Source organism: Nycticebus coucang, chromosome 3, assembly GCF_027406575.1.
Source record: "Nycticebus coucang isolate mNycCou1 chromosome 3, mNycCou1.pri, whole genome shotgun sequence".
Classification (NCBI taxonomy): domain Eukaryota; kingdom Metazoa; phylum Chordata; class Mammalia; order Primates; family Lorisidae; genus Nycticebus; species Nycticebus coucang.
This window is the reverse complement of record NC_069782.1, coordinates 88,432,637-88,454,708: the sequence shown is the minus strand read 5'-3', so window position 1 is coordinate 88,454,708 and position 22,072 is coordinate 88,432,637. Positions and strand designations below refer to the sequence as shown.

Here is a 22,072-nt window from a genome sequence, read left to right as displayed (position 1 = left end):
TAGAAATCAGGGGTTCTGGTTCCGTGCGTGCTTGGAGTGCCTGCTGCCTGCTTCCTGAAGGTGGAATCTCACTGAGAGTCTGTCAGTTTGCAGGGCTCTGAGGTCATCACCTCCACAAGCATAAGCAAGATTCTGATAGCTATACCTGGGATGAGGGACCAGCCAGCCCTTCCCCAGAGCCAGACCTGCCTCTCCCTTACCCCTCTCCCACCCACCACCCACCACCACCCCCAGGCCACCTGCTCCCTTTTCCCTCTTGTATGTGTCCCTGTGTGCCCTTATGAGTCTGGGTTTTCAGAAGGGAGGAGACAGGTTGCAGAGAGACGGGATGAGACAGTGTAATTTTATTTCTGTGGCTTTCCTTTCAAGCTGTCACGGTAAATCTATTTTACTTGTCACTTTGTAAATCATTATGCAGGATTAAGCCTTTTACCAGCTTTTAAGGCTTCTGCAGCCATGGACAATCCCATCTCTCCCCCACTCCGCCTCCTTCTTTCTCCCACCTCCCTTCTGAATGACCATACTGCTGTGGGCACATCCCTCCATTAGAATGGGACTGAGTACCTGGGAGGCAGTTTGATGTGATTGAGTTCAGCTGCTCCAGTTTACAGAGGAGAAAAGAAGTCCAAGAGAGGTAGGGACGCTCAGGTCCAGGCCCCAGGATGCTCGATGTTTTCTGATGCTCCCTGAAGCAGGGGAGAGCAAACTCACTGAAAGTAACCCAGCATGGGGCATTGGGGTGAGGGTTTTCTCATTCCTCCTGGGGATCTGGAGGCTCCCCATGTCTGTGGCAGGATTACTGAAGACACATAGGGAGGCCGGGCATGATGGCTCACACCTGTAATCCTAGCTGTCTGGGAGGCTGAGGTGGGTGGATTACTTGAGTTTAGAAGTTCAAAACCAGCTGGAACAAGAACAAGACCTCATCTCTAAAAATTAGCCAGGTGTGGTGGTGGGCAACTGCAGTCCCAGCTACTCAGGAGACTGAGGTAGGAGGATCACTTGAGCCTAAGAGTTCGAGGTTGCTGTGAGCTATGACGCCATAGCACTCTACTGACAGCAACAAAGTTAGATTCTGTCTCAAAAAAAAAAAAGACGCACAGGGAGCTGCTGCTTAAAAGAGAAGTTCAGTGCTTGGAGCCAGAGAAGGGCCTTTTGTTCCCTCCTAAGATGCAGGGTCAGGGAGTGACAGAGCAGGAGGTAGGGGTGTGTGTGGAGGCACCATACCGGCATGTAAGACCCCATTTATTTATTTCTCGAGAAATCTCTTTCTTTCTGGAGAAAGCCCTTCTCCAAAGAAGGCTTTGGGAGGCAAGAACAATTAAACCATTTGCTGAGATGTTCAGAGTCGTGGATAGTGGCTGGGACTGCTAAGCCAAGTGCCAGCAGTGTGCAGCGGTGCATTCCCCATCACTGGTCCATCTGGAGGGGCTCAGAAAAAGAGAAGACAAAACAGCGCCCACCCACAAGGCTGACACACTGCAGAAACAGAGGCTAATGGGGGGCCCGATTTGAGGAGCAAGGGATGCATGTGCCTAAGAGCCAGACTGCCCCACCAAGCCCCACCAGGTCTAACTCAGCCTCACCCTTGCTGCTTTTTCCATCAGGAGAGATTGGCGTTGTCCCAGACCAAGGGCTTTCTCCTGGGTACTGAGGTTCCAGGGCTGCCCTCTCTGCCTATCTGCCAAAAGAGGCCCCAGCATTGGAGGCCATTGTTCACCCAGCCTGCTTCCTCCACTGCTCACCCGGGCCTCCTTTGTCTTCAGCCCAGACAGATTCACCATTTGCTGTAATTTCAGTCCCTAGGGGCCCTGCTGGAGCATCTCCTTAGGGAGCAGCCCTGTGCCTAGAGAGGCTGGACTGGGCAGTGTCCACCCTATGTCCACCCCACGCCCTCTCTGCTTCCCCTCTGCAGCCTCCACCAGGTGGGGCGGCAGCTGCCTGTTTCTTTGTCCATTTCTAGATTTGTGTTGCTTCTAGAATGCCAGAGCCTTATCTCTTGTGTCTTCTAGCAGAGGGGCCATAAAGGCAATATGTGTTGAGTGGAAGGACAGCCAAACAAAAATCCTGAGACCTCAACTTCAAGGACTTTCACAATCTAAATTGGAAACTAAGTCTTGGTTACTCAGCAGAATAGCAAAAGTAAGTACTAAAAGCCCCAGAGAAATCAGCTAAGAAGGTCCAAGGAATGAGGAGCGAGAGTGGTCAGGGAGGGCCTTCTGGAGGACAGGGAACATTCAAGGGCAGCACTGAGGATGGAGAGGCTTTAGCTAGAACAGGGCAAGGAGGAGGGGGAGGAAAGGTGCTTCTGGGAGGTGGAATAATCACAAACAAAGGAAAGGAGGTGCGAATGTATGCGGAGTGCTTGGGGATAGCTCAGCCACTATCCATGCACTTTAGGGGAGTCAGTAGTGGCCAAGTCTCCAGGCATGGCTGGGACCCAGAGGAAAGTCAGAAGGAGACACTTACCCTAGAGGTGGACAGGGGAAGGTGTATTATGGAGACTAATCTGGTGCCTAGCTTGGTGGAGGAGACTGGAGCCCAAATGACAGCGTGAGTGGTGGGAGGGACAGTGGGAGCCTATGCCAGGGGGTGGAGGTGGCAGAAGCAGCAAGTCTGGGTACAGGCTTGGCCTGGCTTCTGGTGGGGTGACTTGGCCAGAACCTCTGTCCTCAACCAAAAAATGGAAGACTGACCAACCTGCCCAGCCCACTCTCTGCCAGCTACTGTGAGGAGGAAATGGGCACAGAGAAGGCGGTTCTTTCTGAACTGATGTTGTCGGGTTTTATTCCCTTCTTAAAAATCAGTGGAGGCAGCATGGCCATTTTGTGGCTTCTGGCCTCCCTTGGTTCTCCAGATTGGAGGTGACCCCAGGATCTGAGTTTTGTTAACAATAAGATGTGACCTTGAGCCGGTCACCTCTCAGCTTTCTCCTCAATGGGTCACTTCTGATAAGCCCCACATCCCTGGCTGGGGGGGAGGAAATGTGTGCCACATGGCTGGTGTCCTTTGCTAGGAGACCAGGCCTGGGCTGCAGGCAGGGGTGTCCCCTTGCAGGCAGGGCTCCTCCTTACCTGGCAGCCCTGATATCACGACAGCATTGCAATACTTCTTTAGAAGCCTCAGTGCCTCGGCTAGGAGGTTCTGAGGTTCTGATGCACCTCTTGGTCTCTGCTGACTTGTAGAGCCATTCGAAGTTTCCTTGCACTTCCTGCCCACTCCCTGGAGGCCCCTTATTAGTCTAATTGGTAACAAACCCTTATCAAATCCCTGTTATCCCCCAGCAAGCCTTGCACAAGGCTTGGCCTTTAAGTGATGCTCGTGGCTGTTTGAAATCTTGATACCAGCTGGCACGGGGTGGTCAGGTAGCTTCCTTTTCTGTAAGATGGGTTCTTTTTTCACAAAACAGAATCTATTTTTCTGATAAAAGAGCCCTTGACATGTTGAGGAAAAAAGAGTCCTAGAAACAGCACCCCGAAGCTATTTGAATATGATGCAGACTGTGGAGGAGCTGAGCTCCCAGCCAATAAATAGTAGGAGGCTCCTAGGGGCACCCTGAACAGTGAAGGAAACTGAGACTCAGAAAGCAAAAGGGACCGTCTTCATGCCCCCCAGCAAGAGAGTGAGTGGATGGCAGGTCCAGGCTTCAGATGACAATAAATTATTTTATTATTCCTAACTACCCCTGCCACATGCAGGAGACGTGTTAGGGTCTATGCGCGGTGCGGTGCAGTCTATATATACCCATTATCTCATTTAAGGCTCCAAGGAACCCTGTGAGGGAGGGACTGCTCAGAGTGATTAAGGCCTCAGAGCCAGTTTGGGTTGGAGGGAGGATCTGGGGTGGAAGGCTTCAGAGCTGCCTCCCACTGTCCTCTGTGAACCCCCTGCCTGCCTCCTGGGGGCCTCTCCTAATGAGAGCCCCGAGAAGCATTGTGAAGACAGCCTTCCTCTTTCTAGGAGGTATGAGTGCACAGGACTTTTTGTAGTGGGGAGATAAAGAACCCGTTTGGGATGATTCTTATCAGCTTGAGCAAGCCGGTTTGACTTACAGGAAGAATCCAATTTGCATTTTGGGAGAGAGCTGTGTTTAAAGGCTGCAGTGAGCGCTGAGTGGATTTATAAATAAACAGCCGACCAAGGGCATTGTATGTCCCCAGCCATACAATGCTGGGTTCATATTGACACCACAGACCCGCACTGCACGTCACAGCTGCCCTTTGCACAGAAAGGGCCTAATTGAGTAAGAGAGCGCTGCTGCGGGTAATGCCAAGGAGCCTGTCCTCTGACCTGGCTTCCCGGGCACCCGAGCCGGGTGAGTCCAGTTGCAGCTAGGTCTGTTTACCGAGGCTGCTGGCACCAAGTGCCAGGTGCAGAGCCCACAGGCGACTCAGAAGGCTGCAAGCGCTGCAGTGGGGCAGCCTTTGCTCTCCCCACACCCGGAGGGAGCGCTAGAGCCAGGTCCTGGGAGTCTGGGGCCGGATGCACAGTGGTTACCAGTCTCCAGAGCTGACGGCCTGGGCTCCAGCCCTCACACTGCTGGCAAGTTATTTGGCTTTCTGGAGGCAGATTCCTGGAAATGGGTACCCCTTCCCAGGTTATTTTGAGGCTTAAATGAGATAGTCAGCAGTAGATGTATCTATCAGTTGTTCCTGTCTTGCCATGGGATAACTGAGCAATTTTTGAAAAGTCCAAGACCTCCCTAGTCCTTACTATCCTCTTCAGAAGGGTGCCCCTCTCAGCACCTCAGTTTTCACAACTATGAAGTAGGGGCAGTCGAGCTTGTCAGGAGGACAGAGTCTCGTAATGCATGGTTAGTGCTCAGCATAGAGCTGGCCACATAGTGAATGTCATAGTGTGTAATTTTTATTTCAAGAAAAAAGTCTATTTTCAAATCAGAACACTATCGATTGTCAAACATTCTCCCAATTCCAGATGCTACTAGGTAACTGTGACACCAGCTGTTAGAAGGCCGCCCCTACGCCCTGAGTGCCTCCTGACACCCCATGTGCCTCCTGACAGTAACCTTTGTTCAGGGCTGACCTCACTTAGCCTAACTGAACCTGTTCTCGCCTGGCTGTTCAGCCTCTCCAGGTATCGAGCTGGTTTCTCCGGTTAGGTAAGACGGTTCCCTCATCTGACTGCCCTGAGTGCAGATGTGCTGCTTCTCCTGTCTTCTCAAGGTGTCGGTTCTGTTGCCTGGAATCCACCTGAAATATGCCACTGTGAGAAGGAGAGCCCTTGGCACCTGTTCACCCAGGGATGTTGGTGGCCAGCCCTGCACACTGGGGCAGCTTCCAGTTAATCTGCTGTGCACCAGGGGTCTCTGTTCCTCAGAGGCCAGTCTTCATCACTCTAAGCCTTTCTTAGACCCACATCTCTCTGTCCTCATGGTCACTTGGAACCACTAGCAGACAGCGTCACCCAAGGTTCGTCGTGTGCACTGTGTTTGGTGTTCAGGAATATGTTTACTAAGCTAAACCTATAGGACGAGTGGGGCCATAGGCCTCTCACCTCGTTTTATAGGGGAGGTAATGGGCTGACCTCAGGGCTGGTTCATACTTTGCCTCAGTGGCAGGGCCAGGATTTGAGCCCAGCTCCTGGCCTGAGCTTGAGCCCTGCTGCCTCTGAAGGTTCCCAGGAGATGATCCTGATGGTCACACATTTGCCAAGAAGGTAGGAGTGAGAGGGCCTTCTGGAACCCCTGGCAGGTGGAGGTCAGAAGGGGAGGAGCTCTGAAATAACTGGCCATTTTCTTGAGCACTTCTTGACCCAAAACTGCCTCAAGGGATTGACAGAAACTGGCTCCTTCAGTCCCACCTGCACTCTCCCCTGGGTTTGGGGCCTGCTGGGTGCCAGCACCCTGCTGTTCTCTGGGATTGGAGTGGTGGCCAGAACAGATAAGATCCCAATCTTTGGGGAGTTGAAGGGAGAACACAGACAGACACGCCAATCAGTGACACCTTTATGAATTATGGTAAGTGCTTAGAAACACGGGAGGTGCTGGGTGGTAAACACCAAGAGGTGGGTGTGGGAGGACCTTTAGACAGGCAGACCTTTCCAAGGAGGGCCATGAGATGATGCGGATGGGAGGAGACAACAGGCAGGCAGAGAAAACCACACGTGCAAAGCCTGGGCTCGGAAGGGCGTCATGAGCCGCTGGGTCAATGGGCTAGGACAGAGCGCAGCGTGCACCACTTCAGCTCCAGCCTGCCATCTCTGTCATGGAGGTGATGGTCTGCTTCGGGCAGGGGCCCAGGTGTGGACATGCCCATATGGTGGGTTCCACTGGGGGCTGGCTCCTTGCCCTAGCCAAGGGGCACATGACGATGACATCATTGGCTATTTCTGCCTCCCACTGGCTACCCCCATCTCTGCAGCCTGAATGAGAGGCTTGGCCCCAGCTCTATACTCTGCTACTGAATACTACCTGCTGTTTCACTGTCCCTTCTGCTATCATGGAGGGTGGAGGATGCTGAGGAGTGGTTCAAGGGCTGTCACTAATGGTCCCAGGACAAGCTGGTGTCCTCCTGTTGCCTAGGGTCAGTCTTGGTCCTGCAACTTTTATATTTACTTTGGGCCTTGCTTAAAACTCTGGTAGCAAGCTGTCTGGAATGAAATGTGAAGAACTTGAGATAATAATAAAATCAATTGGACTGTTTCCCTAGTAATTCTAGAGACTGATGCATCATTAATGTTGGTAATACAGTGCCTGTCAGATCACAAACTTCTCAATAAATGTGCAGCTGGCAAGCTCTGATAGAAATTGGAGGCAAGCAGAGAATGAGATTTGGGGCCTTTGATATATGGGGTGTCAGTGGCACAGTGAAGTTTTTATCAATTTCTGTCACTTTGGGCTTTTGTGCTCACTACATCTGTGGTCTTCATGGCACCTCTCTGTGAGCTGCTCGGATGCTAACTGTCCCCCCAGCCCCGCCAGTAGAGGAGGAAGAGGAGGACGCTGGCCTCAGCATCCAGTCTGGAGCTCTTCTGGGAGGCTGCATTACCAACAGCTTCTCAGGCCAACATGGATGAGCAAAGCCAGAGGCTTTTGGACCTGACCCCCATGGGTCACTTAGCTACCCCACAAGCATCACTGGAGTTTCTGCTGTGTTCAAAACCTGCTGTTGGGAGCTCTAGGGACCTTGATGGAAACGTGGGGCTTAGAGATGTGGGGAGTAGTCAACTGGTTATGTCTACCTGAAGGTCAAAGGTCAGAAGAAAATGGAATGTGTTAGCTAGTGTGTAATTGTCCCGTGGGTAGACAAGAAGGAGAGCCTGTTAGACAGGGCTCAGGCCCAGAAGGATGGTGAACCCTAGAGTTGACGGGGCAGTGAGAAGTTTGACCCAGGCTCAGCAGCGCTGGAGAGAAGGTTGAAGCTACCAGGAGACAGGGTGGTGTTTAACTGGTGACAGACTGCTGGGCTCTGAATCTAGTCGGGGAGCACTGGATAGACATTAGCATTTCTTTTGCATAATTATCTCAGTTAACCCTCCCGTGTCTGAGGGACATACCAGTGAGATTCAGACAGGTGGAGCAAGGTGTCCAGACTCTCACAGCAGTCAGGAGAAGAGCTGGGATTTGAGCCCAGGTGTCCCCAAATCTTTGGGCTCTCTGTCTCTCTGAACTGCTGCTGAGGTTAGGGCTGACGTGAGGGTATTGGGTACATGTGAAGGAGGTGGGGTGGGAATGAGGGCCCAGCCCCCTATAGAGGATGGGTCTGTGAGGTCACCAACATTAGCAAGGAGGTTAATTACCTGGGTGGGCAATGAATGGGCCCAGGCTTCGTTGGTCAGTAGCCTTCTGGAGGCTGAGAGCTTCTGAGACTGGGGAATCAAATGTGGAGCAGATGAGTTTGGCCAGAGAAGATGGCTTTGAGTGGCAGATGAACCAAATGGGAACCACATTGACAGCAGATCCCAGAGGTGGGTTAGCGTGTCACTGTTTTTGGCTGCATCCTGCGGGGAGCAGGCCCAGAGACCCAGCAAGGCCCCAAACCCTCCCTGACAACCACTCCAGAGCCACAGTCTCTGGAAACCAAAGTGAGGGGGGCCCTACACTTGGATTGGGGACACATTCTGACAGAGTTGTGGTTGTTGGACATACTGGGGGCCTGCCATGAGGGCCCGAGGGTCAGGAGCACTCGTATTGGAGACCCCATATCCATGCTCCTGAATAGGAGTGCTTCTGGCTCTCTCCTAACCTGGCTTTACGGTGCTACTCCCTCCCCGGCTCCACAGAATTTACCCCTGGCTGGTTCTGCATTTGTGTTTGCTTTTTTTTTTTTTTTGTAGAGACAGAGTCTCACTTTATCACCCTTGGTAGAGTGCCGTGGGGTCACACAGCTCACAGCAACCTCCAACTCCTAGGCTTAGGCGATTCTCTTGCCTCAGCCTCCAAGTAGCTGGGATTACAGGCGCCCGCCACAACGCCCGGCTATTTTTTTGTTGCAGTTTGGCCGGGGCCGGGTTTGAACCCACCACCCTCGGCATGTGGGGCTGGTGCCCTACCCGCTGAGCCACAGGCGCCGCCCATTTGTGTTTGCTTTTAAAGGAAGGCAGGTTGTGAGGCCCCCGGGCCCTCAGGAAAGAGGAAGCAGTGTTGTTAGACTGGGGTGTGGAAAAGAAGCAAGGAGAGGCGGGCTGCCTAAGCCTCTGTGTCCCCTTGGGCCCTCCCCGTGCAGAGCCTGGGGTACTTGGGCTTGGTGGGTTGGGGAAGATTGCTGACCCTGCATCCCCCTGGGGACTCGAGAGCATTTCTCTCTATAACTGTGACTTGAACTTGGAGGAAGTGTCCCTTCTTGCTACAGCAGCTCAGGTCCCTATGGGAGCAGGGGCTGGGTGAGAGGAGCTGCAGGAACAGCAGTTGTAGGTGCATTAGAAAGAGCAGGTGGTGGCTCGGTGCCTGTGGCTCAAGCGGCTAAGGCCCCAGCCACATACACCTGAGCTGGCAGGTTCGAATCCAGCCAGACCTGCCAAACAATGCTGGCTGCAGCCAAAAAATAGCCGGGCGTTGTGGCGGGCACCTGTAGTCCCAGCTACTTGGGAGGCGGAGACGGGAGAGTCACTTGAGCCCAGGAGTTGGAGGTTGCTGTGAGCTGTGATGCCACAGCACTCTACCCAGGGCAACAGCTTGAGGCTCTGTCTTAAAAAAAAAAAAAAAAGAAGAAGAAGAAGGAGCAGGTGGGCCTTCTTTTTACCAGCAGGAGGGTCTGATCTTGGAGGCAAGTGGGAGCGTGGTGCCAACATCATCGGACCCCATCTAGCCAGTGTGGGTCCCATCACTACTGCTTATGTGACCTGAGCCAGTCTCTGACCCCTCAGTACATCACTTGCCTTATCACTAGGACAGGGGTCCTGGTGCCAGATTTGTGGTGGGCCACATGCCCTGATGCTCAGAATGCATATGCTATGGAGTACAAGGGTCGTGGTGACAGGTCTTGGCCCAGCCCCAGGAGCTCAGATCCTTGCTGGGGAACAAGGCTGGCCAGGTGCTTTCTGTAGCATGAGGGCCTGGTGGCTGTGGACCAGATCCCTGCCGTGGGGAAGGTCAGCCTACCGGGGAGGGACATTCAAGAAAGGCTTTTAAGGGCTCCCAAAGCGGGTGCCCTTCATGCTGGATCCCAAAGGATGAGTCAGGGAATGTTCAGCAGAAAGGGGCACGCACCTAGGGCAGCAGGCCTGGGTGGGCGGGAGGCAAAGGTAAGGAGCTCAGCGGAGGCCTGACCCATCCCGGAGGGCCTTGGTGCCACCACATCTTGTGGTTTATCCCAGATGCCGCATCAGCAAGGAAAGACTTGGGCTGAGGAGTGACACTCCCAGATCTGGTGTGTAAAAGTTAGCTGTGGTGGCTGCTTGGTGGACGTTCTCACAGTGGCCCCCTGAACCCTATTTCAGTCCAGGAGAGTGAGCAGGAGGCTCACCCTGACAGGGGTCTAGGCACAGGAGGAGGGGGCATGGCGGTGCTGCAGGGACAGGGGAGGGGGTATGGATGGTGGTCAGCATGGGTGCTGGGTACTGTGGTATCCCAAGGGAGTGAATTCTAAGTGCTGAGTGGTTGCCCTTGGCCCTTAGGGCTTCTGCTCACAGAATCCCCAGGCACCGGTTATCCATACAGACACCAGCCTCACCCCACACTGCCCAACAAGTGCATTTGGAGACCTGGTTGAGAACTGCACATCTGAGGGGTCCCACAAGGACAGGAGCCTTAAAAGCAGCGGTTTTCAACCTGTGGGTCGTGACCCCTTTGTAACAATGAAAATACATCCTGCAAAGCAGATATTTACATTACGATTCATAACAGTAACAAAATTACAGTTATAAAGTAGCAAAAAATATATATATATTTTTTTTTTTGTAGAGACAGAGTCTCACTGTACCGCCCTCGGGTAGAGTGCCGTGGCGTCACACGGCTCACAGCAACCTCTAACTCCTGGGCTTACGCAATTCTCTTGCCTCAGCCTCCCGAGCAGCTAGGACTACAGGCGCCCGCCACAACGCCCGGCTATTTTTTTTTGTTGTTGTTGCAGTTTGGCCGGGGCTGGGTTTGAACCCGCCACCCTCGGCATATGGGGTCGGTGCCCTACTCACTGAGCCACAGGTTGGGGATCACCACAACATGAACTGTATTAAAGGGTGACAGCATTAGGAGGCATTAGGAAGGTTGAGAACCACTGCTCTAAAGGAAGAGGGCGAAGCTGATGGTAGATTGTAGAGTCTTTAAGGGGTCTAATGGAAAGGCTGCAGAGTGTGAACTTGAAAGTGAGGAGAGATGAGGACTGAACTCTTCTCTCGAGGGGTATTTAAGCAACCAGTTGCTATTTCTGTACAGCCCTGTGTGTCAGGAGTGAAGAGGGTGGGTCTTGGTCCTGGGGGAGCCACTGTCTGATGGAGAGGGATGCACAGGACAGGCTTCACTGGAGACAGGGGCAACTGAGCCAGTCCTCCAAGGCTGGGAAGTGAAGGAAAAGCAGGTAAGTCAGAGGGAATAGCATATGCAAAAGCTCAGAGTACTGGAGATATTGTAGTCAGAGGGTCACAGGCTTCTCAAATCAGAGAAGAAAGGCCAGGGCCTCCTGGGTCTTGGGAGTCCTGAGGTCCTCAGCTTGGTGGATGTTTGAGTAGGAGAAGGTCAGTGCTTGCTAGGTGCTGCCTGCCCAAGGAGGGCAACTGACTAGTGTGCCAGCCCTGCGATGACTTACGTGCTTCTTACTGCACAGCCACAGGTTCAGGGAAGGTCTTGTTTGTCCAGAGGGAGGGGCAGTCTCTAGGCAGGCAACTGGCATCTGCCCCTCCGGTGTAAAGTCCATCTGGGTGAACCAGGCAGGGAAGGAGGAAGGCGGGTGGCCAGGTAACAGCCTTCCTGGCAGGTGTGCCCTGTCACCTGGCACAAAGACAGCTGTGGGGTTTCAGTTGTTTCTCATACTGTGCCCCCACAAACACATGCCAGGACTGCATTGTTGCCTCTCCACACTCTGAGGATGTGATTGCTGTGAGGAGCAGAGAGACAGCTAAGGACCAGAGAGGGCAAGTGGCCTGCTTCAGGTCACACAGCGAGTTGGGCTCTAACCCACTGCAAGACACCCCTTGACACCAGGGCCCTCAGAGCTTCGGCATCAACTCTTTGGACCTCCCCATGGCTGAGGATCTGGCCACTTTCTCTGTAACTTCTGCTCCTGTCCCCTGGAAGGAGGAGCTGTCCTCTAGCAATAAGTTCTTCCTATCTGGATTCAGGAGCATGTTCAGGTTTTCTTCACCTCCTACACTTAAAAACAACCTAAGGGAACAAACCCTGAAAGCCTGGTGCTTGCCTGTTGGACCAGGCCTTACCCAGTTAGAGCAGAAGGCGTGCAGCGGGGAACATGGCCTGTAGTGAAGTTCCTGAACCCCTCTGACAGGGAGGCAGAACTCCCGGCTCTGCAAGTGTGTAAACACAGTTATTTTTAGCCCTCAGAGGGCTGTGGGTGCAGCAGCATGACCCGAATTTGGCTCAGCCCCTTCCTCCCGCCCCACCCCAGAGTGGAGGCCTCCTTTGCCCCCTGCCCTCCCCTCCATCAGCCCCTGGGCTGGGCCAGGAATTCTAGGACTCAGTAAGAGAAGGGGGGCGGGGAGGATAGGAGGCCAGCTAGGTTGCCCAGGGCCAGGCTGAGGCTGAGACCAGTTCACAGGATGTGGTTTTCAGAGAGGCGACATTTCAAGTTGCAAGAGAAATATTGGAGCCACAGAATTTCATGATTTTTCTATCGGTTCTTGTTCCGTAATTCGTGTACCTTCCCAGGTCTGAAAAGGTTCCACCTAGGAAGAAATTGGCCTGTCATCAGGCCTGTGCTGCTGCTTGGCCATTGTGGGCTCCGAGGCCTGCCCGGCACCTCTCAGCATCTCAGACCCCTAATCTGTAAAGTGGGATCATTCTCAACCTGACTGGCAGAGTGTGGAGGGGGTGAGATGTTCACTCACTTGTTCATTCAGCAGACACTCATGGAAAATCAATTTTGTGCCAGCCACTGCTTTAGCCACTGAATATAAAGCAGGAAACCAGCCTGACAAGATGCTGACCCTGCTGGGATTGACATTACTGGGCAGGGGTAGAGGATGGGTAGGGATGAGGAGCTCGGAGGGACAGAGTAAGTACAGGCACAAACAGTAATCAGAAGTAATGTCAAGTGGCCCCTTATGGAGTGTGAGGGTTGGGGAGGGAGGGGGCAATCAGGAAGGACCCCCTTGAGAAACTTAAATGAAAAAGGAGCAGCTTCAGTAGGGGAGGAAGCAGTGGTTAGAGGGAATAGCAAATGCAAAGACCCTGGGGCAGGGATATGTTTGGTGCCTGAGGACTAAGGACAGCAGGGAAACCCCAGGGATGCCTGGGGGTGGTGGTGGTGCTGTAAACAGGAAAAGCTTTGCTCAATGGCTTTAAGGAAGAGCAGGAGGGAAGTGAGAGTGGGAGGCCAGTGAGGGGCTATTGCCCTGGCCCAGGCAGAGGAGCTGGTGAGAAGCAAGCAGATCAGCACACAGGGAGGGAGAGCTGAGGAAGTGGCAGATGGCCTGGCTGAGGGGGAGGGTCACAATCAAGGATGGCTCCTGGACTTTTGGATTAGGCACCTGGGTTGGTGGGGGTGGAGGCTGGAGGAAGGACAGGCTGTGGGGGAGGGAGGGCAGCAGGCGATGCCATTCTGGACACACAGGTTTGTGGCGTCTGCTGACATCTGAGTGGAGAGGGGAGCCAAAGGAGGAGCCGCACGGGGTGCTCCAGGCCTCAGGCTGGCACGGCCCTCCTCCCCGGGGCTCTCTGCCAGCCTAGGGCCAGCCATGTGGGCGGTGCTTCCCTTGAGGCCTGGCCTGGGGTTGTGTCCCAGTGCATCATGGATGAGCGCCTTCCTCAGGTCCCCTGGCTTGGAGGCAGGCATGGGCGGGGCCTGCAGTCTCTATGGGGAGGACTCGAAGGCTCTGCCCAGAAAGCTGGACGTGGATGAGTCCAAGGTGCCCAGCCATGGACCCGAGCAGTGGGTGTCACCACCAACCTCCTCCTCAGCCGTGTTTGATTTCTTGTTTTTGAAGTAGCAAGTATCCTTTGTGTGCCTGGATCTGGATGCAAAGGACAGAGGGACTAGCAACACGTTCGGGGATTTTTCCCAGCAGACCTGTTTCCCCTTCATCTTGTCACCAGGCAATGTCATGACCTTGACCAGTTCCCTGCCCTCTGTGGGCCTCGGAATTCCCCTTTGAGACCTCAGGATAGCGTGGAAGCTTCTCTTGGAGTCCCCACACACGGAGCTGCCCTCTGATCATGGAGATCTGGTATTGAGGGCCCTGGTGTGCGTAAGGCCTGGAGGCTGGACCGTGAGGGGAGACCTGGGGAGCAGATGAGTGTGGTGCAAAAGGCATGTGAAGGGCTGTCACTGGATGTGAGTGAGTTGGGAACACCAGGCTGCCCGAAGAGGATCAGAAGGGCCAGCTTTACCAGACAAGCAATCGTGCCCTCAGGAAAATCTCTCTGCTTGTCAAAACCTCAGTTTTGCCACTGCAAAATGGGGGCAATAAACATCACTGACCTCACAGGGATGAATAAGTACTGAGGTAATGTAAGGAGAGCGGCCAGCTCAGCACCTAGTGGCAGAATGCCTTCAATTTCCAGTGGTTACCTTCCTGTCCTTCCCCTGTTGGTACCTGGAATACAAATTTCAGGAGAGGGCTATTTTTCTCTTGGGGCTTCCTGCGCAAGCCGTAGCTCTGGTCTGGGAGTCCTGCCAAACCTAAGTCTGGAGGCCCTAAACCTCATCGTGGCCTTGGGGACTGGCCACTGTGTGCTAAGCATCAGCCCTAGGTGTTGCTAGTAGAGGTGCCTTGGGCTTTTAACCAGAGGTGGTAATGAGATTTCTGAAATCATGCCAGTTTCATGTTTTATTTCTCAAAGCGATGGTGGACTTTGATATCCTATCAGCATTGATGTGGTTGCTGTTGTTGATGGTGTGTGTGTGTGTGTGTGTGTGTGTGTGTGTGTGTGAACTGCTCTGGGTTTTAGAGCTGTAGTGGTAAGTGAGGAAAATAGCAGATGCTGGATTCAATTGCCACCAAACTGTCTTGAAATGCTATAAATATTTTCTAAAACGACTAGCTTCTCGAGCCCAAAGTGTTAGTTATCTCCTCCCTGAGAAACTGATTCCTGAAAATTAAGACAAATAACCTCTTAAATCACAGTTGTTAACCTCAGGTGTAAAAACTGTTACTGCGCCAGCCGCAGGTCAGAGTGACTCCACTCTGCCGTGTGGCATACAGAAGGCAGCGGCAGCAGAGAAGAGAAACTTTGGGCTCAGTCAGGAGGCCCATGTCGGAAGCTGGACTCAGCCACTTACTGCTTTGTGACCTCAGCCCAAGGGGCCACCTCTCTGAGCCTCTGTGTTTCCTCATCTGTGTAACAGAGACCTGTTGTCACCTGCTGACTAAGCCAGGCTTGTGCTCCCTAAAGGTAGACAGAGGTGACTGCCCGTGTTGTCTGCTGTGTTAAACAGGACTTAGAAAATCCCTCCAACTCTGGTGTGTGAAGGGCAGCCTCCAATGACGGGGACACTAGTCCCTTTTCAACAGAGAGAGCTGTGGGGGTGCTCAGAGCCTCCAGCAGCCAGGCAGCGAACAATGCCATTGTTTGTTCTCCTTGCATTTGTTTGCATGTTTAACTTCTATTGGTAGTGAGTGAAGCTAACTTTATTTTTAAGGCACTACTGTAAGTTTTTTAAATAAATGTATTTAAGCAAAAGCTGTGAAATGATTATTAAGCCAGTGGCAGCCTAGGTGTTAGAAGGAAATGGCAGACACCGGGAAGGTGGGCAGGAAACGTGAAGGGCTCTGCAAACTGTTCGGGTTTCCCTAAGTCCTCACTGACTTTGTCCCTCCTAGAAAGTGTGGGTGGAAGGGGCTTCTGGGGGGACATTGATGAATTATCTTCCCACAGAGATAACCACTACACCCCATAGCACTGAGGGGCTCCTAGAAGCCCTTTCCCAGGGTCCAGGCTGAGGGAAGCCACTCTCCAGGGGAGTTTAGGGCAAGAACCCAGCAAAACCACATCCCACCGTCTCAAGCCCTGAGGGTCAGCGCCCAGCCCTTGTGCTTAGGAAGCTGTGTGCTTCCCACAGGCCTTCCGTTAGGGCTGGGCACAGGGTAGGTGCCCAGGAAGTGTGCTGCCAAGGGAAGAACCCGCGGAGGACACAGAATGCAAGGGACTGGTTAGGTGCCCCGAGCCTGGCTTAGCAGTGGCCTGTGTAACACTACCTTACTTACAAGCATTGTTCAGGTGGCCGAGTGCCCCGGATTTTCTAGGGCAGTCCTAGTTTCAGACTGGTTTCTTCGTCCATTGTTCTTGAGCGTCCTGCCCAAGCAGGCATTTGGGCTCTGGTTTGGAAATCCTGACTGCTGGATATGCATGTATTATATGGATATAATCATGCCTGTCATCATTTCAGAGCTCTCCCTCGGCCATCGCCTTCAAATCCCTTTTTTTTTTTTTTTTGCTGTTTTTGGCTGGGGCTAGGTTTGAACCCGCCACCTCCGGCATATGGAGCTGGCGCCCTACTCCATTGAGCCACAGGTGCCACCCCACTTGTCGCCTTTTTATAGGTGTGGAAATTGCAGCCTAGAAGAGGCAAGAAATTTGCTTGAGGTCACATAGTCAGTTAATGTAGAGACCATGTCTGAACCTGTCCCTGGCCATTTCACCTTCTTACAAAGATAGCTCAAACCACTTTATGCATCCTGGCATTTAAAATTTATTCATTCACTCATTTTTTTCAGAGTCTATGCAGCCTAGTGGGTAAGACTTCTGGAGCCAAATGGCCTGGTTTGCATTTCAACCACTTCCTGGCCACGTGACTTTGGGCAAGTTTCTTTATCTCTCTGCCTCAGTTTCCTCATTGATAAAATGGTCATAAATACCTCATGGGGCTCTGGAGAGATTACATGTTCAGGGTGAGGGTTATGGAGGCCCCTCTGGTGCTTCCTTGCAGAGGAGGGTTGACAGGAGCAGCTGGTGGTCTAGTGGGTATAAGGCGGGAGGCAGGAGTGTCTACCAAGAAAGGGCACAGGTGGACGGGCGAGGTCAGCAGTGTACGGGCCCCACAGGGTAGAGGGAGGAGGGACAGCATCCATTGGACCCGCCAGGGGTGGAGGTGTTCAGAAAGGCTCATCACATCAAGGGAGAATACTTGAGGCAGGGCTGCAGTGGCCAGGGAGGGTGCCAGGAAGAGGCAGGAGGGGGCCGGCCCTGGATTCAGTCACAGGGGCTGGCCTGGCCTCTGGACAGAGGATGGTCCCCATGCCTTCCCCTTCTCCAACCCCAGCAGCTGAAATTCCTGGGCTCCATGGAGAGATGGGGGTAAGGTTAAGGAGAAGTGGAAAGGCCAAGTTGCTTTGTCCTGGGGGCAAGACTGTCCCTGGGGCAGGCTCAGAGAGTCCTGCCCAAGAGCCTTGCCACAGGGGTAATTGTCTATTGTTCATCATCTGACACACTGAGCCAGCTCCCCACCATCTGTCTGTCTGCCTGCCTGTCTCTCTCCTCTCCACATCTGTCTGTGCTGTATAGACAGCCCCCTCCCAGCACACCACCACCAAGGATCTGCTTTCAGGTGGTGTTGACACCCTGGCCCACCCCGAGACCCATTTATTCTCCCACTGGGGCATGGGGTCCAGGTTTAATTATCCTGCCCCACCGTGAGATACAGATGGTTGTATTATTAATAGTCATAATTAATCAGCATCCACGGAAGATCTTTCCTTAAGTGGCAGATCCTCAGGGCTAGCAGACCTGGGAGGCCCTGTTCCAGCCCCCACTTTATGGACAGGAGATGTGAGGTGACTCATTAGAGGTGGAGCTGGGTGTGAGCCCCAGCCTAGGTCAGGTGTGGTGACAGCTTGCAGTGCTCCTGTCCAGACATGGACTGTCCACCTTCCCCTACCCTCCTCCCCCCATACACTTAAGTCCTAGGGAGCTAGTTGCTGGAAGAAGCTTTCAGCCCTGGGTGTGGGAGGGCAGCACTCAGGCCACAGGTGCACTTAAGGGCTGGAGGGTGGAGGAGGAAAGGTGGAATGGAGAAGGAAGCGTAGAGGGAAGCGGGACCTAATGGGCTGGCAGGACAGGGGTTCTGATTGTGGGTGAGGGTGAGGAGCCACCATGGGTGGGAGAAAAGCTAAATACCAGCTATCCCCCCTGCCCTGTTCCACATACCCACACACTCCTCATGGGCCAGAGCTTGATGCTGGCTGCTTCTCTGTTCTAAGCCCTGCATCCCAGGGACAGTGATTTAAATGCTTGCAGCAGGCCGCATCCTGATTTATGGGTCTGTTTTGGACAGGCCTGCCTACATCAGCAGAGCAGCAGTGAGGGGCTCCTTGCACAGTTCTGCACATGGCTGCCAGCCTACATGCTCCCCTTGCCTGCTGTCCTAGGGCTGACCACCACCAGGGTCCCTGTGCGTGCACGTGCATGTGTGTACCTGGGCCACGCCTGGCTAGGCACACATGGGGCCATGTGTGCTGTGAACATCAGAGACCATCCGAGACCCTGCTTGGCAACGGCAACCCATAAACTGTTAGCCCTGCAGGCAGGTGCGTGCTGCTCTTGTCCTGTGTGCTGATGAATATAGGTGTGCCCAGGTGTGCACGCACATGTGCCTGCCTGCACTCTGTGGGAATCCATGTGCCCCTGTCCTCTGGGCTGCCTCTTTCTGGTTTCATCTGCCTGTGCCTGCCCTGCGTGTGTGCTGGTGTGGGTGTGCGCTTGTGAGCGGTGTGCGCGGCTCTGTGTAAATGCATTTACTTGTGTCGGGTGTGATGAGGCACATGCTCGTGTGCCCATATTGTGTCCTTTCCTGGATGGGTGCTGTCACACTCATACCCATGCGAGCAGCGCACAGGTGGTGCCTGGTGCAACTGAAGCTCCAGCTTTGTCATCAGGTTGTGGATACAACTCTTCTTCTTCTTCTTCTTCTTTTTTTGTTTGAGACAGAGTGTTAAGCTGTCACCCTGGGTAGAGTGCCGTGGCATCACAGCTCACAGCAACCTCCAACTCCTGGGCTTAAGCGATTCTCTTGCCTCAGCCTCCCAAGTAGCTGGGACTACAGGTACCGGCCACAACACCCGGCTATCTTTTGGTCCTAGTTGTCGTTGTATGGCAGGCCTGGGCTGGATTTGAACCCCTCAGCTCTGGTGTATGTGGCTGGGGCCTTAGGCGCTTGAGCTACAGGCACCAAGCCAACAACTCTTCTGCTGTCATAAATGAGTGCAGAGTGCCCGGCCCAGGTGTCCTGCAGGAAGGCAAGCGGTGGCCTTGTCTTTCTTTAGAGCATCTCCATCCCTTGCCCATACTGATGACATAGGAAAGGGGAGGCTGGGACAGAGGGACACACCCATGATGCTGGCTGCTTCTCTTTTCTAAGGGCCACATCCCAAGCCAGCCTCTGTTTCTCTTCACCTTGCTCACAGCCCATCGTGACTGTGTGCCAGGCCTTCAGGACAGCCCTGTGTCATGGGAGAAGCTGTTGAAAGTCTGGCAGACTAGCACATAAACCCTGGCTCTGGCACCGGGCAGCTCCCTCTGCCTCTTCCATCCTTGGATTTTTCCCACCTGCAAAATAGTCTTAGCAGCAGCCGATGGCTCCAGAAGTCAAGTTCCTTCCCCCAGCCAGCTTCAGTCTCTACATCTGTCAGATGTTAATGATGACCCTCACTGGCCATTTCACTCGGTCTGTTTTGAGACTCAGATGAGAAAAGGGTTCAGTGAAGGGGCCAGAGTGGTGCCTACAGCACGTGTTCTAGCTCTGAGCCCAGAAGACGAGGGAGCCAGGCACTTGGGGCACTTGGGGATGTGCAGGACCCAGATCAGATGCCAGCATCTTAATCCCATGCCGCCACACTCTGGCCTTGGAACTTGGACAGATTACTTCATCTTCATTTGAATCTCTATGAACCTTGTGTTCTTCATCTTCTGAGTTGTTGAGCATCCACCTCATGGTGTGGTGGAAGGATTCAGGAGAAATGTGCGTCAAGCTCAGCACAGAGCTTAACACAAAGCTGCCATCCAGATCAGTGTTTGTTATTCTTATTGCCAGCCCCACTGGAAGTGCAGGTGAACGCATGGTGAATGATGTGTTGATATCACGGTAATGTACCTGTTCATGGGATATCATCTGTCTTTCCCGACATCACATCCATCAGTCCCATCCAAAAAGAATCCAAGCCTTTTATCAGGGCAGCTTAGAGGGGCTATGGGAAAACTGGTAGCCCCAGCCTGCAGAAGGTGCCTTGGGGAAAGGGGTGGTTGGTGCTGATTACAAACCCAGCCCTTGGGAATCAGGGTGCTGGGCTCCCACAGCCCCCTAGCTCCCCAACCAGGAAGCCTATGGTTACCTTTACCCCTGCCTCTTTTGAGCCGCATGGCAGCTGCACCCAGCTGACTCCAAGGCCCTGAAAGGAGGCCCAGAGGGGAACATGATGTTTCACCTGAGCCAGGTGAGGACTAAAGACTCCACTGCCAGCCCATCAGGCCCCCACCCCAGATGCTTTGTCTTCCTAGCTGCAGACAGAGCCCTGGAGCAGTCCCTATTATATGTAGGCTCCCCGGTCTGTGCCCAACTTCATGGCAGCTGCTGGGGTCTAGAGAAGGATTCAAAATCCCTATCTTGGTTTCACTGAAGAAATCAGTTCCTGGCACCCAGGCCAGGGCAGAGAGAAGACAGCTGATAGACACAGTGAGGGCTGCAGGGGCTTAGAGGTCATCAGGTCAAGGTGAGCCCACATAGGCAGGCAAGAGAGGAACAGGCCAGGCTGGAGTCAGACTTTGAAGGACAAAAAGGATTTACCTTGCTAGAAGGGATGGCACAGAAGTGTGTGGGCAGAGGTTTGGAGTTCTTCCTGGGAAAAAGGTGACCCTGTCCCATAAGACATTTGGGCTGGTCTGGCCAGACAGTTCCTGCTCTTGAAGACTGGTGGCTGTGGGTGAAGCAGATGGCCAGCAGGGTAGGAGGGGCAGCCTCAGGCCTGAGCCACGGGAGGCCAAGTGGCCCACACAGGCCAGAGCCTGAGACCTTGGCACCATCTACTCAGAGCCCTCAACTCGAGAGTTAATGATTCATTTGTGGCCAATTTCTGCTGGCCTTTGCCTGGAAATTCCCAAGGCTGCCCCTTCCCTTGGCTCTGGAGCTCTAAGAATACAGTTTCATTTACATTTAGCTGAGAATGTCTCACCCACTGTCCAGGGACTGGTTTTTAAAATTACAGCAGGAGTGATGTGGGTTAGCCATTAGCAAGAACTGATTCTGGGCTGCAGGCTAGGGGCTGGAGGGGTTGGTTTAGAGTTTGCTAAATTGGAAGTGTCCCTCTGACCCTGTGTGCCAGATACTTTCAGGAACCTTATTTGCATTCCTGGTGCCCACCCCCCCTGTTTAGTTTGTAACAGATGTGAATAGGATTCAGTCTAGTGTAATGTGGAAAGTATTGCACCAGTAACAAAGGGGGAACTAGAGGTTGACACAGAGTAAGACATGCCTGGGTAGAGAAAGTAATGGCATGTGCAAAGTCCCTAGGGCATGAAAGTCCAGGGAAGGTTGAGTAATTGTGGTATGGCTGGTGTGGAGAGGGTGTGACAGACTTCTAGAAATGTCGACATAACACACAAGTGAGTTGGGAATTTGGCAGTGGGAATTGTTGGCGGTAGGGAGACGGGGCCAGTACCCGAGCAGGGACAGGTGGGTTTGATTGGATTGTAGGGTTCTATATTTATTCCTGTCTTGATTTTGCTGGTCAGCAGACCTTGCTTGACAGCCTGCTCTGTGCCAGCTCAGGCCCAAGCTATGCATGGAGCTGTGCACCTGTGTGGAGGCTGCGCTAGAAGGAAGGGGTTACCTGTAGCAGTCTAGGTGAGGGGCAGCAGGGATGCAGGGAGCCATATGCCATTGATCTGAGCACAGGTGATGACATCAGACCCATGAGCTTCATCACCCAAGTCCTCAGATGAGTATAGCAGAGGTGCTGGCTCAAGCTTTGTGGACAGCCAGCCTGGAAGTCACTCCCATTCTATAAGATGAAATCAGTGTGGCCTAGGGAGCCCAGAATGCTTATCTGTCACCCTACTGCTGCCGTGAACAGACGGAGTCTCAGAGAGGAGAAGGTGGATAGCAGAGTCAGGCTGGCTGCACACACATCCCCCCCATTCACCTATCCCTGCTGATATGAGGCCATTTTCCCAGAATCAGGCAAAATAGAGCAGGTAGAAAAGTCTGGGTGTTCGGGGAGGGGTGCTCCTTTGTGTCTTTCACAACTTAGCAAATTTAATTTCTTCTGATTATTTCTTGACAGTCCCAGGCGTTGGTGGTAAACAACCGCTCTCCCCAGAATGTTTCCCTGTGACAGCAGCTTTCTCTGGCGAGGGTGCTATCAACACTTGGCAGGGCCTCCTCCCTGCTCCCGGCTCCCAGCTCTCAGCTCCAGCTCCCAAGTCCCAAGCTTCCGAGCAAGCCAGCAAGCCAGGGCTTCTAGAAGGCTTTAAAATGAAGAGCTGGTCTGGCGTGCCGATGGAGCAGGGACTGGC

At 53.3% G+C, this 22,072-nt stretch overlaps 1 protein-coding gene across 8 annotated transcripts in view; it reads left to right on the top strand.

Annotated features, from left to right (window-relative positions):
- ZMIZ1 (zinc finger MIZ-type containing 1) overlaps positions 1–22,072 on the top strand; it is a 239,401-nt gene that overhangs the window by 19,187 nt on the left and 198,142 nt on the right. The window contains exon 1 of one of the 8 annotated variants that reach the window (XM_053582467.1): positions 2,040–2,142. The exons of 5 other annotated variants lie outside the window; for them this stretch is intronic. The gene's annotated coding sequence lies outside the window, so the exon portion shown is untranslated. Of the gene's footprint in view, positions 1–2,039; positions 2,143–13,451; positions 14,074–21,141; positions 21,161–22,072 lie in introns of those variants that run through there. 2 more of the 8 variants (XM_053582465.1, XM_053582466.1) reach the window with 2 other exon arrangements.